The sequence below is a fragment of the Sminthopsis crassicaudata genome, chromosome 6 (assembly GCF_048593235.1).
Source record: "Sminthopsis crassicaudata isolate SCR6 chromosome 6, ASM4859323v1, whole genome shotgun sequence".
Taxonomy (NCBI): domain Eukaryota; kingdom Metazoa; phylum Chordata; class Mammalia; order Dasyuromorphia; family Dasyuridae; genus Sminthopsis; species Sminthopsis crassicaudata.
This window is the reverse complement of record NC_133622.1, coordinates 130,946,259-130,969,070: the sequence shown is the minus strand read 5'-3', so window position 1 is coordinate 130,969,070 and position 22,812 is coordinate 130,946,259.

Here is a 22,812-nt window from a genome sequence, read left to right as displayed (position 1 = left end):
AGTAGAATGAATCAATGTGCAGGCAATATTTCCAGTTCTTTCTTTGAGGAAAATCCATTCCTTTGGATACTTGTTCCTCTCTATTTCCCATTCTATTGAGTCTGTGTCCCTGATGTTTCCTCTTCAATTGGGAACTATATAGTTAATGTTAATTCTCTCCCATTTGCTTCATTGGAATTTTTTGGGCAAAATCTATCATCTTCTGTATATCTAAATCAGATCAAAGGATTCTTAATAGGAATCCTACACAGTGGAATGAGTGAATGTGCAGGTAATAGTTCCAGTTATTTCCTTTGGGAAAATGCATTCCTTTGGATACTTGTTCCTCTCTATTTCCCATTCTATTGAGTCTTTGTCCCTGATGTTTCCTTTTGAATTGGGAACTATATAATTGATGTTAATTCTCTCCCATTTGCTTCAATGGAACTTTTTGGGCAAAATCCATCATCTTCTTTATATCGAAAGCTGATCAAAGGATTCTTAACAGGAATCCTATACAGTGGCATAAGTGAACGTGCAGGCTATAGTTCCAGTTATTTCCTTTGGGAAAATCCATTCCTTTGGATACTTGTTCCTCTCTATTTCCCATTCTATTGAGTCTGTGTCCCTGATGTTTCCTTTTGAATTGGGAACTATATAATTGATGTTAATTCTCTCCCATTTGCTTCAATGGAACTTTTTGTGAAAAATCCATCATCTTCTGTATATCTGAAGCAGATCAAAGGATTCTTAACCGGAATCCTACACAGTGAATGAGTGAAAGTGCTGGCAATAGTTCTGTTATTTCCTTTGGGAAAATCCATTCCTTTGGATACTGGTTCCTCTCTATTAGGCATTCAATTGAGTCTAGTGTTCCTGATGTTTCCTTTTCAATTGGGAACTATATAGTTGATGGTAATTCTCTCCCATTTGCTTCATTGGAATTTTTTGGGCAAAATCTATCATCTTCTGTATATCTAAATCAGATCAAAGGATTCTTAATAGGAATCCTACAGAGTGGAATGAGTGAATGTGCAGGTAATAGTTCCAGTTATTTCCTTTGGGAAAATCCATTCCTTTGGATACTTGTTCCTCTCTATTAGCCATTCATTTGAGTCTTGTGTTCCTGATGTTTCCTTTTCAATTGGGAACTATATAGTCGATGTTAATTCTCTCCTGTTTGCTTAATGGAACTTTCTGGGCAAAATCCATCATCTTCTTTATATCTAAAGCTGAACAAAAGATTCTTAACAGGAATCCTATACAGTGGAATGAATCAATGTGCAGGCAATATTTCCAGTTCTTTCTTTGAGGAAAATCCATTCCTTTGGATACTTGTTCCTCTCTATTTCCCATTCTATTGAGTCTGTGTTCCTGATGTTTCCTTTGCATTTAAGAACATTATAGTTGATGATAATTCTCACTTATTTGCTTCAATGGAACATTTTCGGCAAAATATAGCTTCTTCTTTATATCTAAAGTTGATCAAAGGATTCTTAACAGGAATCCTATACAGTGGAATGAGTAAATGTGCAGGCAATAGTTCCAGTCCTTTCCTTTGTGAAAATCCATTCCTTTAGATACTTGTTCCTCTCTATTTCCCATTCAATTTAGTCTAGTGTTCCTGATGGTTCCTTTTCAATAGGGAAGTATATAATTGATGTAAATTCTCTCCGCTTTGCTTCAATGGAACTTTCTGGGCAAAATCCATCATCTTCTTTATATCTAAAGCTGATCAAAGGTTTCTTAACAGGAATCCTATACAGTGGCATAAGTGAACGTGCAGGCTATAGTTCCAGTTATTTCCTTTGGGAAAATCCATTCCTTTGGATACTTGTTCCTCTCTATTTCCCATTCTATTGAGTCTTTGTCCCTGATGTTTCCTTTTCAATTGGGAACTATATAATTGATGTTAATTCCCTCCCTTTTGCTTCAATGGAACATTTTGGGCAAAATCCATCATCTTCTTTATATCTAAAGCTGATCAAAGGATTCTTAACAGGAATCCTAAACAGTGGAATGAATCAATGTGCAGGCAATATTTCCAGTTCTTTCTTTGAGGAAAATCCATTCCTTTGGATACTTGTTCCTCTCTATTTCACATTCTATTGAGTCTGTGTTCCTGATGTTTCCTTTGCATTTAAGAACATTATAGTTCATGATAATTCTCACTTATTTGCTTCAATGGAACATTTTGGGCAAAATCCATCATCTTCTTTATATCTAAAGCTGATCAATGGATTCTTAACAGGAATCCTATAGAGTGGAATGAGTAAATGTGTAGGCAATAGTTCCAGTCCTTTCCTTTGGGAAAATCCATTCCTTTAGCTACTAGTTCCTCTCTATTTCCCATTCTATTGAGTCTAGTGTTCCTGATGGTTCCTTTTAAATAGGGAACTATATAATTGATATTACTTCTCTCCCATTTGCTTCAATGGAACTTTTTGGGCAAAATCCATCATCTTCTTTATATCTAAAGCTGATCAAAGGATTCTTAACAGGAATCCTATACAGTGGCATGAGTGAACGTGCAGGCTATAGTTCCAGTTATTTCCTTTGGGAAAATCCATTCCTTTGGATACTTGTTCCTCTCTATTAGCCATTCAATTGAGTCTAGTGTTCCTGATGTTTCCTTTTCAATTGGGAACTATATAGTTGATGTTAATTCTCTCCTGTTTGCTTAATGGAACTTTCTGGGCAAAATCCATCATCTACTTTATATCTAAAGCTGAACAAAAGATTCTTAACAGGAATCCTATACAGTGGAATGAATCAATGTGCAGGCAATATTTCCGGTTTTTTCTTTGAGGAAAATTCATTCCTTTGGATACTTGTTCCTCTCTATTTCCCATTCTATTGAGTCTGTGTTCCTGATGTTTCCTTTGCATTTAAGAACATTATAGTTGATGATAATTCTCACTTATTTGCTTCAATGGAACATTTTCGGCAAAATATATCTTCTTCTTTATATCTAAAGCTGGTCAAAGGATTCTTAACAGGAATCCTATACAGTGGAATGAGTAAATATGCAGGCAATAGTTCCAGTTCTTTCCTTTGGGAAAATCCAGTCCTTTAGATACTTGTTCCTCTCTATTTCCCACTCAATTGAGTCTAGTGTTCCTGATGGTTCCTTTTCAATTGGGAACTATATAATTGATGATAATTCTCTCCTATTTGCTTCAATGGAATTTTTTGGGCATAATCCATCATCTTCTGTATATCTAAAGCAGATCAAAGGATTCTTAACAGGAATCCTATACAGTGGAATGAGTGAACGTTCAGGCTATATTTCCAGTTATTTCCTTTGGGAAAATCCATTCCTTTGGATATTTGTTCCTCTCAATTTCCCATTCTATTGAGTCTGTGTCACTGATATTTTCTTTTCAATTGGGAACTATATAGTTGATGGTAAATCTCTCCCATTTCCTTCAATGGAACTTTTTGGGAAAAATCCATCCTCTTCTGTATATCTAAAGCTGATCAAAGGAGTCTTAACAGGAATACTATACAGTGGAATGAGTGAATGAGCTGGCAATAGTTCCAGTTATTTCCTTTGGGAAAATCCATTCCTTTGGATACATGTTCCTCTCTATTTCCCATTCTATTGAGTCTACTTTACCCTTCGTTTCCTTTGCATTTAGGAACATTATAGTTGATGATAATCCTCTCCTATTTGCTTCAATGGAACATTTTGGGCAAAATCCATCGTCTTCTTTATTTCTAAAGCTGATCAAAGGATTCTTAACAGGAATCCTATAGAGTGGAATGAGTGAATGTGCAAGCAATAGTTCCAGTTCTTTCTTTTAGGAAAATCTATTCCTTTGGATACTTGTTCCTCTCTATTTCCCATTCTATTGAGTCTCTGTCCCTGATGTTTCCTTTTCAATTGGGAACTATATAGTTGATGTTAATTCTCTCCCATTTGCTTCAATGGAACTTTTTGTGAAAAATCCATCATCTTCTGTATATCTGAAGCAGATCAAAGGATTCCTAACCGGAATCCTACACAGTGGAATGAGTGAAAGTGCTGGCAATAGTTCTGTTATTTCCTTTGGGAAAATCCATTCCTTTGGATACTGGTTCCTCTCTATTAGGCATTCAATTGAGTCTAGTGTTCCTGATGTTTCCTTTTCAATTGGGAACTATATAGTAGATGTTAATTCTCTCCCATTTGCTTCAATGTAACTTTTTGGGCAAAATCCATTATCTTCTGTATATATATAAAGTTGATCAAAGGATTCTTAACAGGAACCCTATACAGTGGAATGAATAAATGTGCAGGCAATAGTTCCAGTCCTTTCCTTTGTGAAAATCCATTCCTTTAGATACTTGTTCCTCTCTATTTCCCATTCAATTGAGTCTAGTGTTCCTGATGGTTCCTTTTCACTAGGGAACTATATAATTGATGTTAATTCTCTCCCCTTTGCTTCAATGGAACTTTCTGGGCAAAATCCATCATCTTCTTTATATCTAAAGCTGATCAAAGGATTCTTAACAGGAACCCTGTACAGTGGAATGAGTAAATGTGCAGGCAATAGTTCCAGTCCTTTCCTTTGGGAAAATCCATTCCTTTAGATGCTTGTTCCTCTCTATTTCCCATTCAATTGAGTCTAGTGTTCCTGATGTTTCCGTTTCAATGGGGAACTATATAATTGATGTTAATTCTCTCCCATTTGCTTCAATGGAACTTTTTGGGCAAAATCCATCATCTTCTTTATATCTAACGCTGAACAAAAGATTCTTAACAGGAATCCTATACAGTAGAATGAATCAATGTGCAGGCAATATTTCCAGTTCTTTCTTTGAGGAAAATCCATCCCTTTGGATACTTGTTCCTCTCTATTTCCCATTCTATTGAGTCTGTGTCCCTGATGTTTCCTCTTCAATTGGGAACTATATAGTTGATGTTAATTCTCTCCCATTTGCTTCATTGGAATTTTTTGGGCAAAATCTATCATCTTCTGTATATCTAAATGAGATCAAAGGATTCTTAATAGGAATCCTACACAGTGGAATGAGTGAATGTGCAGGTAATAGTTCCAGTTATTTCCTTTGGGAAAATCCATTCCTTTGGATACTTGTTCCTCTCTATTTCCCATTCTATTGAATCTGTGTCCCTGATGTTTCCTTTTCAATTGGGAACTATATAGTTGATGTTAATTCTCTACCATTTGCTTCAATGGAACTTTTTGGGCAAAATCCATCATCTTCTTTATATCTAAAGCTGATCAAAGGATTCTTAACAGGAATCCTATACAGTGGAATGAGTAAATGTGCAGGCAATAGTTCCAGTCCTTTCCTTTGTGAAAATCCATTCCTTTAGATACTTGTCCCTCTCTATTTCCCATTCAATTTAGTCTAGTGTTCCTGATGGTTCCTTTTCAATAGGGAACTATATAATTGAAGTTAATTCTCTCCCATTTGCTTCAATGGAACTTTTTGGGCAAAATCCATCATCTTCTTTATATCTAAAGCTGATCAAAGGATTCTTAACAGGAATCCTATACAGTGGAATGAGTAAATGTGCAGGCAATAGTTCCAGTCCTTTCCTTTGGGAAAATCCATTCCTTTAGATACTTGTTCCTCTCTATTTTCCATTCAATTGAGTCTAGTGTTCCTGATGGTTCCTTTTCAATAGGGAACTATATAATTGATGTTAATCCTCTCCCATTTGCTTCAATGGAACTTTTTGGGCAAAATCCATCATCTTCTTTATATCTAAAGCTGATCAAAGGATTCTTAACAGGAATCCTATACAGTGGAATGAGTAAATGTGCAGGCAATAGTTCCAGTCCTTTCCTTTGGGAAAATGCATTCCTTTAGATACTTGTTCCTCTCTATTTCCCATTCAAATGAGTCTAGTGTTCCTGATAGTTCCTTTTCAATAGGGAACTATATAATTGATGTTACTTCTCTCCCATTTGCTTCAAAGGAACTTTTTGGGCAAAATAGATCATCTTCTTTTTATCTAAAGCTGATCAAAGGATTCTTAACAGGAATCCTATAAACTGGCATAAGTGAACGTGCAGGCTATAGTTCCAGTTATTTCCTTTGGGAAAATCCATTCCTTTGGATACTTGTTCCTCTCTATTTCCCATTCTATTGAGTCTTTGTCCCTGATGTTTCCTTTTGAATTGGGAACTATATAATTGATGTTAATTCTCTCCCATTTGCTTCAATGGAACTTTTTGGGCAAAATCCATCATCTTCTTTATATCTAAAGCTGATCAAAGGATTCTTAACAGGAATCCTATAGAGTGGAATGAGTAAATGTGTAGGCAATAGTTCCAGTCCTTTCCTTTGGGAAAATCCATTCCTTTAGCTACTAGTTCCTCTCTATTTCCCATTCTATTGAGTCTAGTGTTCCTGATGGTTCCTTTTAAATAGGGAACTATATAATTGATATTACTTCTCTCCCATTTGCTTCAATGGAACTTTTTGGGCAAAATCCATCATCTTCTTTATATCTAAAGCTGATCAAAGGATTCTTAACAGGAATCCTATACAGTGGCATGAGTGAACGTGCAGGCTATAGTTCCAGTTATTTCCTTTGGGAAAATCCATTCCTTTGGATACTTGTTCCTCTCTATTAGCCATTCAATTGAGTCTAGTGTTCCTGATGTTTCCTTTTCAATTGGGAACTATATAGTTGATGTTAATTCTCTCCTGTTTGCTTAATGGAACTTTCTGGGCAAAATCCATCATCTACTTTATATCTAAAGCTGAACAAAAGATTCTTAACAGGAATCCTATACAGTGGAATGAATCAATGTGCAGGCAATATTTCCGCTTTTTTCTTTGAGGAAAATTCATTCCTTTGGATACTTGTTCCTCTCTATTTCCCATTCTATTGAGTCTGTGTTCCTGATGTTTCCTTTGCATTTAAGAACATTATAGTTGATGATAATTCTCACTTATTTGCTTCAATGGAACATTTTCGGCAAAATATATCTTCTTCTTTATATCTAAAGCTGGTCAAAGGATTCTTAACAGGAATCCTATACAGTGGAATGAGTAAATATGCAGGCAATAGTTCCAGTCCTTTCCTTTGGGAAAATCCAGTCCTTTAGATACTTGTTCCTCTCTATTTCCCACTCAATTGAGTCTAGTGTTCCTGATGGTTCCTTTTCAATTGGGAACTATATAATTGATGATAATTCTCTCCTATTTGCTTCAATGGAATTTTTTGGGCATAATCCATCATCTTCTGTATATCTAAAGCAGATCAAAGGATTCTTAACAGGAATCCTATACAGTGGAATGAGTGAACGTTCAGGCTATATTTCCAGTTATTTCCTTTGGGAAAATCCATTCCTTTGGATATTTGTTCCTCTCAATTTCCCATTCTATTGAGTCTGTGTCACTGATATTTTCTTTTCAATTGGGAACTATATAGTTGATGGTAAATCTCTCCCATTTCCTTCAATGGAACTTTTTGGGAAAAATCCATCCTCTTCTGTATATCTAAAGCTGATCAAAGGAGTCTTAACAGGAATACTATACAGTGGAATGAGTGAATGAGCTGGCAATAGTTCCAGTTATTTCCTTTGGGAAAATCCATTCCTTTGGATACATGTTCCTCTCTATTTCCCATTCTATTGAGTCTACTTTACCCTTCGTTTCCTTTGCATTTAGGAACATTATAGTTGATGATAATCCTCTCCTATTTGCTTCAATGGAACATTTTGGGCAAAATCCATCGTCTTCTTTATTTCTAAAGCTGATCAAAGGATTCTTAACAGGAATCCTATAGAGTGGAATGAGTGAATGTGCAAGCAATAGTTCCAGTTCTTTCTTTTAGGAAAATCTATTCCTTTGGATACTTGTTCCTCTCTATTTCCCATTCTATTGAGTCTCTGTCCCTGATGTTTCCTTTTCAATTGGGAACTATATAGTTGATGTTAATTCTCTCCCATTTGCTTCAATGGAACTTTTTGTGAAAAATCCATCATCTTCTGTATATCTGAAGCAGATCAAAGGATTCCTAACCGGAATCCTACACAGTGGAATGAGTGAAAGTGCTGGCAATAGTTCTGTTATTTCCTTTGGGAAAATCCATTCCTTTGGATACTGGTTCCTCTCTATTAGGCATTCAATTGAGTCTAGTGTTCCTGATGTTTCCTTTTCAATTGGGAACTATATAGTAGATGTTAATTCTCTCCCATTTGCTTCAATGTAACTTTTTGGGCAAAATCCATTATCTTCTGTATATATATAAAGTTGATCAAAGGATTCTTAACAGGAACCCTATACAGTGGAATGAATAAATGTGCAGGCAATAGTTCCAGTCCTTTCCTTTGTGAAAATCCATTCCTTTAGATACTTGTTCCTCTCTATTTCCCATTCAATTGAGTCTAGTGTTCCTGATGGTTCCTTTTCACTAGGGAACTATATAATTGATGTTAATTCTCTCCCCTTTGCTTCAATGGAACTTTCTGGGCAAAATCCATCATCTTCTTTATATCTAAAGCTGATCAAAGGATTCTTAACAGGAACCCTGTACAGTGGAATGAGTAAATGTGCAGGCAATAGTTCCAGTCCTTTCCTTTGGGAAAATCCATTCCTTTAGATGCTTGTTCCTCTCTATTTCCCATTCAATTGAGTCTAGTGTTCCTGATGTTTCCGTTTCAATGGGGAACTATATAATTGATGTTAATTCTCTCCCATTTGCTTCAATGGAACTTTTTGGGCAAAATCCATCATCTTCTTTATATCTAACGCTGAACAAAAGATTCTTAACAGGAATCCTATACAGTAGAATGAATCAATGTGCAGGCAATATTTCCAGTTCTTTCTTTGAGGAAAATCCATCCCTTTGGATACTTGTTCCTCTCTATTTCCCATTCTATTGAGTCTGTGTCCCTGATGTTTCCTCTTCAATTGGGAACTATATAGTTGATGTTAATTCTCTCCCATTTGCTTCATTGGAATTTTTTGGGCAAAATCTATCATCTTCTGTATATCTAAATCAGATCAAAGGATTCTTAATAGGAATCCTACACAGTGGAATGAGTGAATGTGCAGGTAATAGTTCCAGTTATTTCCTTTGGGAAAATCCATTCCTTTGGATACTTGTTCCTCTCTATTTCCCATTCTATTGAATCTGTGTCCCTGATGTTTCCTTTTCAATTGGGAACTATATAGTTGATGTTAATTCTCTACCATTTGCTTCAATGGAACTTTTTGGGCAAAATCCATCATCTTCTTTATATCTAAAGCTGATCAAAGGATTCTTAACAGGAATCCTATACAGTGGAATGAGTAAATGTGCAGGCAATAGTTCCAGTCCTTTCCTTTGTGAAAATCCATTCCTTTAGATACTTGTCCCTCTCTATTTCCCATTCAATTTAGTCTAGTGTTCCTGATGGTTCCTTTTCAATAGGGAACTATATAATTGAAGTTAATCCTCTCCCATTTGCTTCAATGGAACTTTTTGGGCAAAATCCATCATCTTCTTTATATCTAAAGCTGATCAAAGGATTCTTAACAGGAATCCTATACAGTGGAATGAGTAAATGTGCAGGCAATAGTTCCAGTCCTTTCCTTTGGGAAAATCCATTCCTTTAGATACTTGTTCCTCTCTATTTTCCATTCAATTGAGTCTAGTGTTCCTGATAGTTCCTTTTCAATAGGGAACTATATAATTGATGTTACTTCTCTCCCATTTGCTTCAAAGGAAATTTTGGGCAAAATAGATCATCTTCTTTTTATCTAAAGCTGATCAAAGGATTCTTAACAGGAATCCTATAAACTGGCATAAGTGAACGTGCAGGCTATAGTTCCAGTTATTTCCTTTGGGAAAATCCATTCCTTTGGATACTTGTTCCTCTCTATTTCCCATTCTATTGAGTCTTTGTCCCTGATGTTTCCTTTTGAATTGGGAACTATATAATTGATGTTAATTCTCTCCCATTTGCTTCAATGGAACTTTTTGGGCAAAATCCATCATCTTCTTTATATCTAAAGCTGATCAAAGGATTCTTAACAGGAATCCTATACAGTGGAATGAGTAAATGTGCAGGCAATAGTTCCAGTCCTTTCCTTTGGGAAAATCCATTCCTTTAGATACTTGTTCCTCTCTATTTCCCATTCAATTGAGTCTAGTGTTCCTGATGGTTCCTTTTCAATAGGGAACTATATAATTGATGTTAATCCCCTCCCATTTGCTTCAATGGAACTTTTTGGGCAAAATCCATCATCTTCTTTATATCTAAAGCTGATCAAAGGATTCTTAGCAGGAATCCTATACAATGGCATGAGTGAACGTGCCGGCAATGGTTCCAGTTATTTCCTTTGGAAAAATCCATTCCTTTGGATACTTGTTCCTCTCTATTAGCCATTCAATTGAGTCTAGTGTTCCTGATGTTTCCTTTTCAATTGGGAACTATATAGTTGATGTTAATTCTCTCATGTTTGCTTAATGGAACTTTCTGGGCAAAATCCATCATCTTCTTTATATCTAAAGCTGAACAAAAGATTCTTAACAGGAATCCTATACAGTGGAATGAATCAATGTGCAGGCAATATTTCCAGTTCTTTCTTTGAGGAAAATCCATTCCTTTGGATACTTGTTCCTCTCTATTTCCCATTCAATTGAGTCTAGTGTTCCTGATGGTTCCTTTTAAATAGTTAACTATATAATTGATGTTAATTCTCTCCCATTTGCTTCAATGGAACTTTTTGGGCAAAATCCTTCATCTTCTGTATATCTAAAGCTGATCAAAGGATTCTTACCAGGAATCCTATACAGTGGAATGAGTAAATGGGCAGGCAATACTTCCAGTCCTTTCCTTTGGGAAAATCCATTCCTTTAGATACTTGTTCCTCTCTATTTCCCATTCAATTGAGTCTAGTGTTCCTGATGGTTCCTTTTCAATAGGGAACTATATAATTGATGTTAATTCTCTCCCATTTGTTTCAATGGAACTTTTTGGGCAAAATCCATCATCTTCTGTATATCTAAAGCTGATCAAAGGATTCTTAATAGGAGTCCTATACAGTGGCATAAGTTAACGTGCAGGCTATAGTTCCAGTTTTTTCCTTTGGGAAAATCCATTCCTTTGGATACCTGTTCCTCTCTATTTCCCATTCTATTGAGTCTGTGTCCCTGATGTTTCCTCTTCAATTGGGAACTATATAGTTGATGTTAATTCTCTCCCATTTGCTTCATTGGAATTTTTGGGCAAAATCTATCATCTTCTGAATATCTAAATCAGATCAAAGGATTCTTAATAGGAATCCTACACAGTGGCATAAGTGAACGTGCAGGCTATAGTTCCAGTTATTTCCTTTGGGAAAATCCATTCCTTTGGATACTTGTTCCTCTCTATTTCCCATTCTATTGAGTCTGTGTCCATGATGTTTCCTTTTGAATTGGGAACTATATAATTGATGTTAATTCTCTCCCATTTGCTTCAATGGAACTTTTTGTGAAAAATCCATCATCTTCTGTATATCTGAAGCAGATCAAAGGATTCTTAACCGGAATCCTACACAGTGGAATGAGTGAAAGTGCTGGCAATAGTTCTGTTATTTCCTTTGGGAAAATCCATTCCTTTGGATACTTGTTCCTCTCTATTAGGCATTCAATTGAGTCTAGTGTTCCTGATGTTTCCTTTTCAATTGGGAACTATATAGTTGATGTTAATTCTCTCCCATTTGCTTCATTGGAATTTTTTGGGCAAAATCTATCATCTTCTGTATATCTAAATCAGATCAAAGGATTCTTAATAGGAATCCTACACAGTGGAATGAGTGAATGTGCAGGTAATAGTTCCAGTTATTTCCTTTGGGAAAATCCATTCCTTTAGATACTTGTTCCTCTCTATTTCCCATTCTATTGAGTCTGTGTCCCTGATGTTTCCTTTTCAATTGGGAACTATATAGTTGATGTTAATTCTCTCCCATTTGCTTCAATGGAACTTTTTGGGCAAAATCCATCATCTTCTTTATATCTAAAGCTGATCAAAGGATTCTTAACAGGAATCCTATACAGTGGAATGAGTAAATGTGCAGGCAATAGTTCCAGTCCTTTCCTTTGGGAAAATCCATTCCTTTAGATACTTGTTCCTCTCTATTTTCCATTCAATTGAGTCTAGTGTTCCTGATGGTTCCTTTTCAATAGGGAACTATATAATTGATGTTAATCCTCTCCCATTTGCTTCAATGGAACTTTTTGGGAAAATCCATCATCTTCTTTATATCTAAAGCTGATCAAAGGATTCTTAACAGGAATCCTATACAGTGGAATGAGTAAATGTGCAGGCAATAGTTCCAGTCCTTTCCTTTGGGAAAATCCATTCCTTTAGATACTTGTTCCTCTCTATTTTCCATTCAATTGAGTCTAGTGTTCCTGATGGTTCCTTTTCAATAGGGAACTATATAATTGATGTTAATCCTCTCCCATTTGCTTCAATGGAACTTTTTGGGCAAAATCCATCATCTTCTTTATATCTAAAGCTGATCAAAGGATTCTTAACAGGAATCCTATACAGTGGAATGAGTAAATGTGCAGGCAATAGTTCCAGTCCTTTCCTTTGGGAAAATGCATTCCTTTAGATACTTGTTCCTCTCTATTTCCCATTCTATTGAGTCTAGTGTTCCTGATAGTTCCTTTTCAATAGGGAACTATATAATTGATGTTACTTCTCTCCCATTTGCTTCAAAGGAACATTTTGGGCAAAATAGATCATCTTCTTTTTATCTAAAGCTGATCAAAGGATTCTTAACAGGAATCCTATAAACTGGCATAAGTGAACGTGCAGGCTATAGTTCCAGTTATTTCCTTTGGGAAAATCCATTCCTTTGGATACTTGTTCCTCTCTATTTCCCATTCTATTGAGTCTTTGTCCCTGATGTTTCCTTTTGAATTGGGAACTATATAATTGATGTTAATTCTCTCCCATTTGCTTCAATGGAACTTTTTGGGCAAAATCCATCATCTTCTTTATATCTAAAGCTGATCAAAGGATTCTTAACAGGAATCCTATAGAGTGGAATGAGTAAATGTGTAGGCAATAGTTCCAGTCCTTTCCTTTGGGAAAATCCATTCCTTTAGTTACTAGTTCCTCTCTATTTCCCATTCTATTGAGTCTAGTGTTCCTGATGGTTCCTTTTAAATAGGGAACTATATAATTGATATTACTTCTCTCCCATTTGCTTCAATGGAACTTTTTGGGCAAAATCCATCATCTTCTTTATATCTAAAGCTGATCAAAGGATTCTTAACAGGAATCCTATACAGTGGCATGAGTGAACGTGCAGGCTATAGTTCCAGTTATTTCCTTTGGGAAAATCCATTCCTTTGGATACTTGTTCCTCTCTATTAGCCATTCAATTGAGTCTAGTGTTCCTGATGTTTCCTTTTCAATTGGGAACTATATAGTTGATGTTAATTCTCTCCTGTTTGCTTAATGGAACTTTCTGGGCAAAATCCATCATCTACTTTATATCTAAAGCTGAACAAAAGATTCTTAACAGGAATCCTATACAGTGGAATGAATCAATGTGCAGGCAATATTTCCGGTTTTTTCTTTGAGGAAAATTCATTCCTTTGGATACTTGTTCCTCTCTATTTCCCATTCTATTGAGTCTGTGTTCCTGATGTTTCCTTTGCATTTAAGAACATTATAGTTGATGATAATTCTCACTTATTTGCTTCAATGGAACATTTTCGGCAAAATATATCTTCTTCTTTATATCTAAAGCTGGTCAAAGGATTCTTAACAGGAATCCTATACAGTGGAATGAGTAAATATGCAGGCAATAGTTCCAGTCCTTTCCTTTGGGAAAATCCAGTCCTTTAGATACTTGTTCCTCTCTATTTCCCACTCAATTGAGTCTAGTGTTCCTGATGGTTCCTTTTCAATTGGGAACTATATAATTGATGATAATTCTCTCCTATTTGCTTCAATGGAATTTTTTGGGCATAATCCATCATCTTCTGTATATCTAAAGCAGATCAAAGGATTCTTAACAGGAATCCTATACAGTGGAATGAGTGAACGTTCAGGCTATATTTCCAGTTATTTCCTTTGGGAAAATCCATTCCTTTGGATATTTGTTCCTCTCAATTTCCCATTCTATTGAGTCTGTGTCACTGATATTTTCTTTTCAATTGGGAACTATATAGTTGATGGTAAATCTCTCCCATTTCCTTCAATGGAACTTTTTGGGAAAAATCCATCCTCTTCTGTATATCTAAAGCTGATCAAAGGAGTCTTAACAGGAATACTATACAGTGGAATGAGTGAATGAGCTGGCAATAGTTCCAGTTATTTCCTTTGGGAAAATCCATTCCTTTGGATACATGTTCCTCTCTATTTCCCATTCTATTGAGTCTACTTTACCCTTCGTTTCCTTTGCATTTAGGAACATTATAGTTGATGATAATCCTCTCCTATTTGCTTCAATGGAACATTTTGGGCAAAATCCATCGTCTTCTTTATTTCTAAAGCTGATCAAAGGATTCTTAACAGGAATCCTATAGAGTGGAATGAGTGAATGTGCAAGCAATAGTTCCAGTTCTTTCTTTTAGGAAAATCTATTCCTTTGGATACTTGTTCCTCTCTATTTCCCATTCTATTGAGTCTCTGTCCCTGATGTTTCCTTTTCAATTGGGAACTATATAGTTGATGTTAATTCTCTCCCATTTGCTTCAATGGAACTTTTTGTGAAAAATCCATCATCTTCTGTATATCTGAAGCAGATCAAAGGATTCCTAACCGGAATCCTACACAGTGGAATGAGTGAAAGTGCTGGCAATAGTTCTGTTATTTCCTTTGGGAAAATCCATTCCTTTGGATACTGGTTCCTCTCTATTAGGCATTCAATTGAGTCTAGTGTTCCTGATGTTTCCTTTTCAATTGGGAACTATATAGTAGATGTTAATTCTCTCCCATTTGCTTCAATGTAACTTTTTGGGCAAAATCCATTATCTTCTGTATATATATAAAGTTGATCAAAGGATTCTTAACAGGAACCCTATACAGTGGAATGAATAAATGTGCAGGCAATAGTTCCAGTCCTTTCCTTTGTGAAAATCCATTCCTTTAGATACTTGTTCCTCTCTATTTCCCATTCAATTGAGTCTAGTGTTCCTGATGGTTCCTTTTCACTAGGGAACTATATAATTGATGTTAATTCTCTCCCCTTTGCTTCAATGGAACTTTCTGGGCAAAATCCATCATCTTCTTTATATCTAAAGCTGATCAAAGGATTCTTAACAGGAACCCTGTACAGTGGAATGAGTAAATGTGCAGGCAATAGTTCCAGTCCTTTCCTTTGGGAAAATCCATTCCTTTAGATGCTTGTTCCTCTCTATTTCCCATTCAATTGAGTCTAGTGTTCCTGATGTTTCCGTTTCAATGGGGAACTATATAATTGATGTTAATTCTCTCCCATTTGCTTCAATGGAACTTTTTGGGCAAAATCCATCATCTTCTTTATATCTAACGCTGAACAAAAGATTCTTAACAGGAATCCTATACAGTAGGAATGAATCAATGTGCAGGCAATATTTCCAGTTCTTTCTTTGAGGAAAATCCATCCCTTTGGATACTTGTTCCTCTCTATTTCCCATTCTATTGAGTCTGTGTCCCTGATGTTTCCTCTTCAATTGGGAACTATATAGTTGATGTTAATTCTCTCCCATTTGCTTCATTGGAATTTTTTGGGCAAAATCTATCATCTTCTGTATATCTAAATCAGATCAAAGGATTCTTAATAGGAATCCTACACAGTGGAATGAGTGAATGTGCAGGTAATAGTTCCAGTTATTTCCTTTGGGAAAATCCATTCCTTTGGATACTTGTTCCTCTCTATTTCCCATTCTATTGAATCTGTGTCCCTGATGTTTCCTTTTCAATTGGGAACTATATAGTTGATGTTAATTCTCTACCATTTGCTTCAATGGAACTTTTTGGGCAAAATCCATCATCTTCTTTATATCTAAAGCTGATCAAAGGATTCTTAACAGGAATCCTATACAGTGGAATGAGTAAATGTGCAGGCAATAGTTCCAGTCCTTTCCTTTGTGAAAATCCATTCCTTTAGATACTTGTCCCTCTCTATTTCCCATTCAATTTAGTCTAGTGTTCCTGATGGTTCCTTTTCAATAGGGAACTATATAATTGAAGTTAATTCTCTCCCATTTGCTTCAATGGAACTTTTTGGGCAAAATCCATCATCTTCTTTATATCTAAAGCTGATCAAAGGATTCTTAACAGGAATCCTATACAGTGGAATGAGTAAATGTGCAGGCAATAGTTCCAGTCCTTTCCTTTGGGAAAATCCATTCCTTTAGATACTTGTTCCTCTCTATTTTCCATTCAATTGAGTCTAGTGTTCCTGATGGTTCCTTTTCAATAGGGAACTATATAATTGATGTTAATCCTCTCCCATTTGCTTCAATGGAACTTTTTGGGCAAAATCCATCATCTTCTTTATATCTAAAGCTGATCAAAGGATTCTTAACAGGAATCCTATACAGTGGAATGAGTAAATGTGCAGGCAATAGTTCCAGTCCTTTCCTTTGGGAAAATGCATTCCTTTAGATACTTGTTCCTCTCTATTTCCCATTCAAATGAGTCTAGTGTTCCTGATAGTTCCTTTTCAATAGGGAACTATATAATTGATGTTACTTCTCTCCCATTTGCTTCAAAGGAAATTTTGGGCAAAATAGATCATCTTCTTTTTATCTAAAGCTGATCAAAGGATTCTTAACAGGAATCCTATAAACTGGCATAAGTGAACGTGCAGGCTATAGTTCCAGTTATTTCCTTTGGGAAAATCCATTCCTTTGGATACTTGTTCCTCTCTATTTCCCATTCTATTGAGTCTTTGTCCCTGATGTTTCCTTTTGAATTGGGAACTATATAATTGATGTTAATTCTCTCCCATTTGCTTCAATGGAACTTTTTGGGCAAAATCCATCATCTTCTTTATATCTAAAGCTGATCAAAGGATTCTTAACAGGAATCCTATACAGTGGAATGAGTAAATGTGCAGGCAATAGTTCCAGTCCTTTCCTTTGGGAAAATCCATTCCTTTAGATACTTGTTCCTCTCTATTTCCCATTCAATTGAGTCTAGTGTTCCTGATGGTTCCTTTTCAATAGGGAACTATATAATTGATGTTAATCCCCTCCCATTTGCTTCAATGGAACTTTTTGGGCAAAATCCATCATCTTCTTTATATCTAAAGCTGATCAAAGGATTCTTAGCAGGAATCCTATACAATGGCATGAGTGAACGTGCCGGCAATGGTTCCAGTTATTTCCTTTGGAAAAATCCATTCCTTTGGATACTTGTTCCTCTCTATTAGCCATTCAATTGAGTCTAGTGTTCCTGATGTTTCCTTTTCAATTGGGAACTATATAGTTGATGTTAATTCTCTCATGTTTGCTTAATGGAACTTTCTGGGCAAAATCCATCATCTTCTTTATATCTAAAGCTGAACAAAAGATTCTTAACAGGAATCCTATACAGTGGAATGAATCAATGTGCAGGCAATATTTCCAGTTCTTTCTTTGAGGAAAATCCATTCCTTTGGATACTTGTTCCTCTCTATTTCCCATTCAATTGAGTCTAGTGTTCCTGATGGTTCCTTTTAAATAGTTAACTATATAATTGATGTTAATTCTCTCCCATTTGCTTCAATGGAACTTTTTGGGCAAAATCCTTCATCTTCTGTATATCTAAAGCTGATCAAAGGATTCTTACCAGGAATCCTATACAGTGGAATGAGTAAATGGGCAGGCAATACTTCCAGTCCTTTCCTTTGGGAAAATCCATTCCTTTAGATACTTGTTCCTCTCTATTTCCCATTCAATTGAGTCTAGTGTTCCTGATGGTTCCTTTTCAATAGGGAACTATATAATTGATGTTAATTCTCTCCCATTTGTTTCAATGGAACTTTTTGGGCAAAATCCATCATCTTCTGTATATCTAAAGCTGATCAAAGGATTCTTAATAGGAGTCCTATACAGTGGCATAAGTTAACGTGCAGGCTATAGTTCCAGTTTTTTCCTTTGGGAAAATCCATTCCTTTGGATACCTGTTCCTCTCTATTTCCCATTCTATTGAGTCTGTGTCCCTGATGTTTCCTCTTCAATTGGGAACTATATAGTTGATGTTAATTCTCTCCCATTTGCTTCATTGGAATTTTTGGGCAAAATCTATCATCTTCTGAATATCTAAATCAGATCAAAGGATTCTTAACCGGAATCCTACACAGTGGAATGAGTGAAAGTGCTGGCAATAGTTCTGTTATTTCCTTTGGGAAAATCCATTCCTTTGGATACTTGTTCCTCTCTATTAGGCATTCAATTGAGTCTAGTGTTCCTGATGTTTCCTTTTCAATTGGGAACTATATAGTTGATGTTAATTCTCTCCCATTTGCTTCATTGGAATTTTTTGGGCAAAATCTATCATCTTCTGTATATCTAAATCAGATCAAAGGATTCTTAATAGGAATCCTACACAGTGGAATGAGTGAATGTGCAGGTAATAGTTCCAGTTATTTCCTTTGGGAAAATCCATTCCTTTAGATACTTGTTCCTCTCTATTTCCCATTCTATTGAGTCTGTGTCCCTGATGTTTCCTTTTCAATTGGGAACTATATAGTTGATGTTAATTCTCTCCCATTTGCTTCAATGGAACTTTTTGGGCAAAATCCATCATCTTCTTTATATCTAAAGCTGATCAAAGGATTCTTAACAGGAATCCTATACAGTGGAATGAGTAAATGTGCAGGCAATAGTTCCAGTCCTTTCCTTTGGGAAAATCCATTCCTTTAGATACTTGTTCCTCTCTATTTTCCATTCAATTGAGTCTAGTGTTCCTGATGGTTCCTTTTCAATAGGGAACTATATAATTGATGTTAATCCTCTCCCATTTGCTTCAATGGAACTTTTTGGGAAAATCCATCATCTTCTTTATATCTAAAGCTGATCAAAGGATTCTTAACAGGAATCCTATACAGTGGAATGAGTAAATGTGCAGGCAATAGTTCCAGTCCTTTCCTTTGGGAAAATGCATTTCTTTAGATACTTGTTCCTCTCTATTTCCCATTCAATTGAGTCTAGTGTTCCTGATAGTTCCTTTTCAATAGGGAACTATATAATTGATGTTACTTCTCTCCCATTTGCTTCAAAGGAACTTTTTGGGCAAAATCCATCATCTTCTTTATATCTAAAGCTGATCAAAGGATTCTTAACAGGAATCCTATACAGTGGCATAAGTGAACGTGCAGGCTATAGTTCCAGTTATTTCCTATGGGAAAATCCATTCCTTTGGATACTTGTTCCTCTCTATTTCCCATTCTATTGAGTCTGTGTTCCTGATGTTTCCTTTGCATTTAAGAACATTATAGTTGATGATAATTCTCAATTATTTGCTTCAATGGAACATTTTGGGCAAAATATATCTTCTTCTTTATATCTAAAGCTGGTCAAAGGATTCTTAACAGGAATCCTATACAGTGGAATGAGTAAATATGCAGGCAATAGTTCCAGTCCTTTCCTTTGGGAAAATCCATTCCTTTAGATACTTGTTCCTCTCTATTTCCCACTCAATTGAGTCTAATGTTCCTGATGGTTCCTTTTCAATTGGGAACTATATAATTGATGATAATTCTCTCCTATTTGCTTCAATGGAATTTTTTGGGCATAATCCATCATCTTCTGTATATCTAAAGCAGATCAAAGAATTCTTAACAGGAATCCTATACAGTGGAATGAGTGAACGTTCAGGCTATATTTCCAGTTATTTCCTTTGGGAAAATCCATTCCTTTGGATATTTGTTCCTCTCAATTTCCCATTCTATTGAGTCTGTGTCACTGATATTTTCTTTTCAATTGGGAACTATATAGTTGATGGTAAATCTCTCCCATTTCCTTCAATGGAACTTTTTGGGAAAAATCCATCCTCTTCTGTATATCTAAAGCTGATCAAAGGAGTCTTAACAGGAATACTATACAGTGGAATGAGTGAATGAGCTGGCAATAGTTCCAGTTATTTCCTTTGGGAAAATCCATTCCTTTGGATACATGTTCCTCTCTATTTCCCATTCTATTGAGTCTACTTTACCCTTCGTTTCCTTTGCATTTAGGAACATTATAGTTGATGATAATCCTCTCCTATTTGCTTCAATGGAACATTTTGGGCAAAATCCATCGTCTTCTTTATTTCTAAAGCTGATCAAAGGATTCTTAACAGGAATCCTATACAGTGGAAAGAGTGAATGTGCAAGCAATAGTTCCAGTTCTTTCTTTTAGGAAAATCTATTCCTTTGGATTCTTGTTCCTCTCTATTAGGCATTCAATTGAGTCTAGTGTTCCTGATGTTTCCTTTTCAATTGGGAACTATATAGTAGATGTTAATTCTCTCCCATTTGCTTCAATGTAACTTTTTGGGCAAAATCCATTATCTTCTGTATATATATAAAGTTGATCAAAGGATTCTTAACAGGAACCCTATACAGTGGAATGAATAAATGTGCAGGCAATACTTCCAGTCCTTTCCTTTGGGAAAATCCATTCCTTTAGATACTTGTTCCTCTCTATTTCCCATTCAATTGAGTCTAGTGTTCCTGATGGTTCCTTTTCAATAGGGAACTATATAATTGATGTTAATTCTCTCCCATTTGTTTCAATGGAACTTTTTGGGCAAAATCCATCATCTTCTGTATATCTAAAGCTGATCAAAGGATTCTTAATAGGAGTCCTATACAGTGGCATAAGTTAACGTGCAGGCTATAGTTCCAGTTTTTTCCTTTGGGAAAATCCATTCCTTTGGATACCTGTTCCTCTCTATTTCCCATTCTATTGAGTCTGTGTCCCTGATGTTTCCTCTTCAATTGGGAACTATATAGTTGATGTTAATTCTCTCCCATTTGCTTCATTGGAATTTTTGGGCAAAATCTATCATCTTCTGAATATCTAAATCAGATCAAAGGATTCTTAACCGGAATCCTACACAGTGGAATGAGTGAAAGTGCTGGCAATAGTTCTGTTATTTCCTTTGGGAAAATCCATTCCTTTGGATACTTGTTCCTCTCTATTAGGCATTCAATTGAGTCTAGTGTTCCTGATGTTTCCTTTTCAATTGGGAACTATATAGTTGATGTTAATTCTCTCCCATTTGCTTCATTGGAATTTTTTGGGCAAAATCTATCATCTTCTGTATATCTAAATCAGATCAAAGGATTCTTAATAGGAATCCTACACAGTGGAATGAGTGAATGTGCAGGTAATAGTTCCAGTTATTTCCTTTGGGAAAATCCATTCCTTTAGATACTTGTTCCTCTCTATTTCCCATTCTATTGAGTCTGTGTCCCTGATGTTTCCTTTTCAATTGGGAACTATATAGTTGATGTTAATTCTCTCCCATTTGCTTCAATGGAACTTTTTGGGCAAAATCCATCATCTTCTTTATATCTAAAGCTGATCAAAGGATTCTTAACAGGAATCCTATACAGTGGAATGAGTAAATGTGCAGGCAATAGTTCCAGTCCTTTCCTTTGGGAAAATCCATTCCTTTAGATACTTGTTCCTCTCTATTTTCCATTCAATTGAGTCTAGTGTTCCTGATGGTTCCTTTTCAATAGGGAACTATATAATTGATGTTAATCCTCTCCCATTTGCTTCAATGGAACTTTTTGGGAAAATCCATCATCTTCTTTATATCTAAAGCTGATCAAAGGATTCTTAACAGGAATCCTATACAGTGGAATGAGTAAATGTGCAGGCAATAGTTCCAGTCCTTTCCTTTGGGAAAATGCATTCCTTTAGATACTTGTTCCTCTCTATTTCCCATTCAATTGAGTCTAGTGTTCCTGATAGTTCCTTTTCAATAGGGAACTATATAATTGATGTTACTTCTCTCCCATTTGCTTCAAAGGAACTTTTTGGGCAAAATCCATCATCTTCTTTATATCTAAAGCTGATCAAAGGATTCTTAACAGGAATCCTATACAGTGGCATAAGTGAACGTGCAGGCTATAGTTCCAGTTATTTCCTATGGGAAAATCCATTCCTTTGGATACTTGTTCCTCTCTATTTCCCATTCTATTGAGTCTGTGTTCCTGATGTTTCCTTTGCATTTAAGAACATTATAGTTGATGATAATTCTCAATTATTTGCTTCAATGGAACATTTTGGGCAAAATATATCTTCTTCTTTATATCTAAAGCTGGTCAAAGGATTCTTAACAGGAATCCTATACAGTGGAATGAGTAAATATGCAGGCAATAGTTCCAGTCCTTTCCTTTGGGAAAATCCATTCCTTTAGATACTTGTTCCTCTCTATTTCCCACTCAATTGAGTCTAATGTTCCTGATGGTTCCTTTTCAATTGGGAACTATATAATTGATGATAATTCTCTCCTATTTGCTTCAATGGAATTTTTTGGGCATAATCCATCATCTTCTGTATATCTAAAGCAGATCAAAGAATTCTTAACAGGAATCCTATACAGTGGAATGAGTGAACGTTCAGGCTATATTTCCAGTTATTTCCTTTGGGAAAATCCATTCCTTTGGATATTTGTTCCTCTCAATTTCCCATTCTATTGAGTCTGTGTCACTGATATTTTCTTTTCAATTGGGAACTATATAGTTGATGGTAAATCTCTCCCATTTCCTTCAATGGAACTTTTTGGGAAAAATCCATCCTCTTCTGTATATCTAAAGCTGATCAAAGGAGTCTTAACAGGAATACTATACAGTGGAATGAGTGAATGAGCTGGCAATAGTTCCAGTTATTTCCTTTGGGAAAATCCATTCCTTTGGATACATGTTCCTCTCTATTTCCCATTCTATTGAGTCTACTTTACC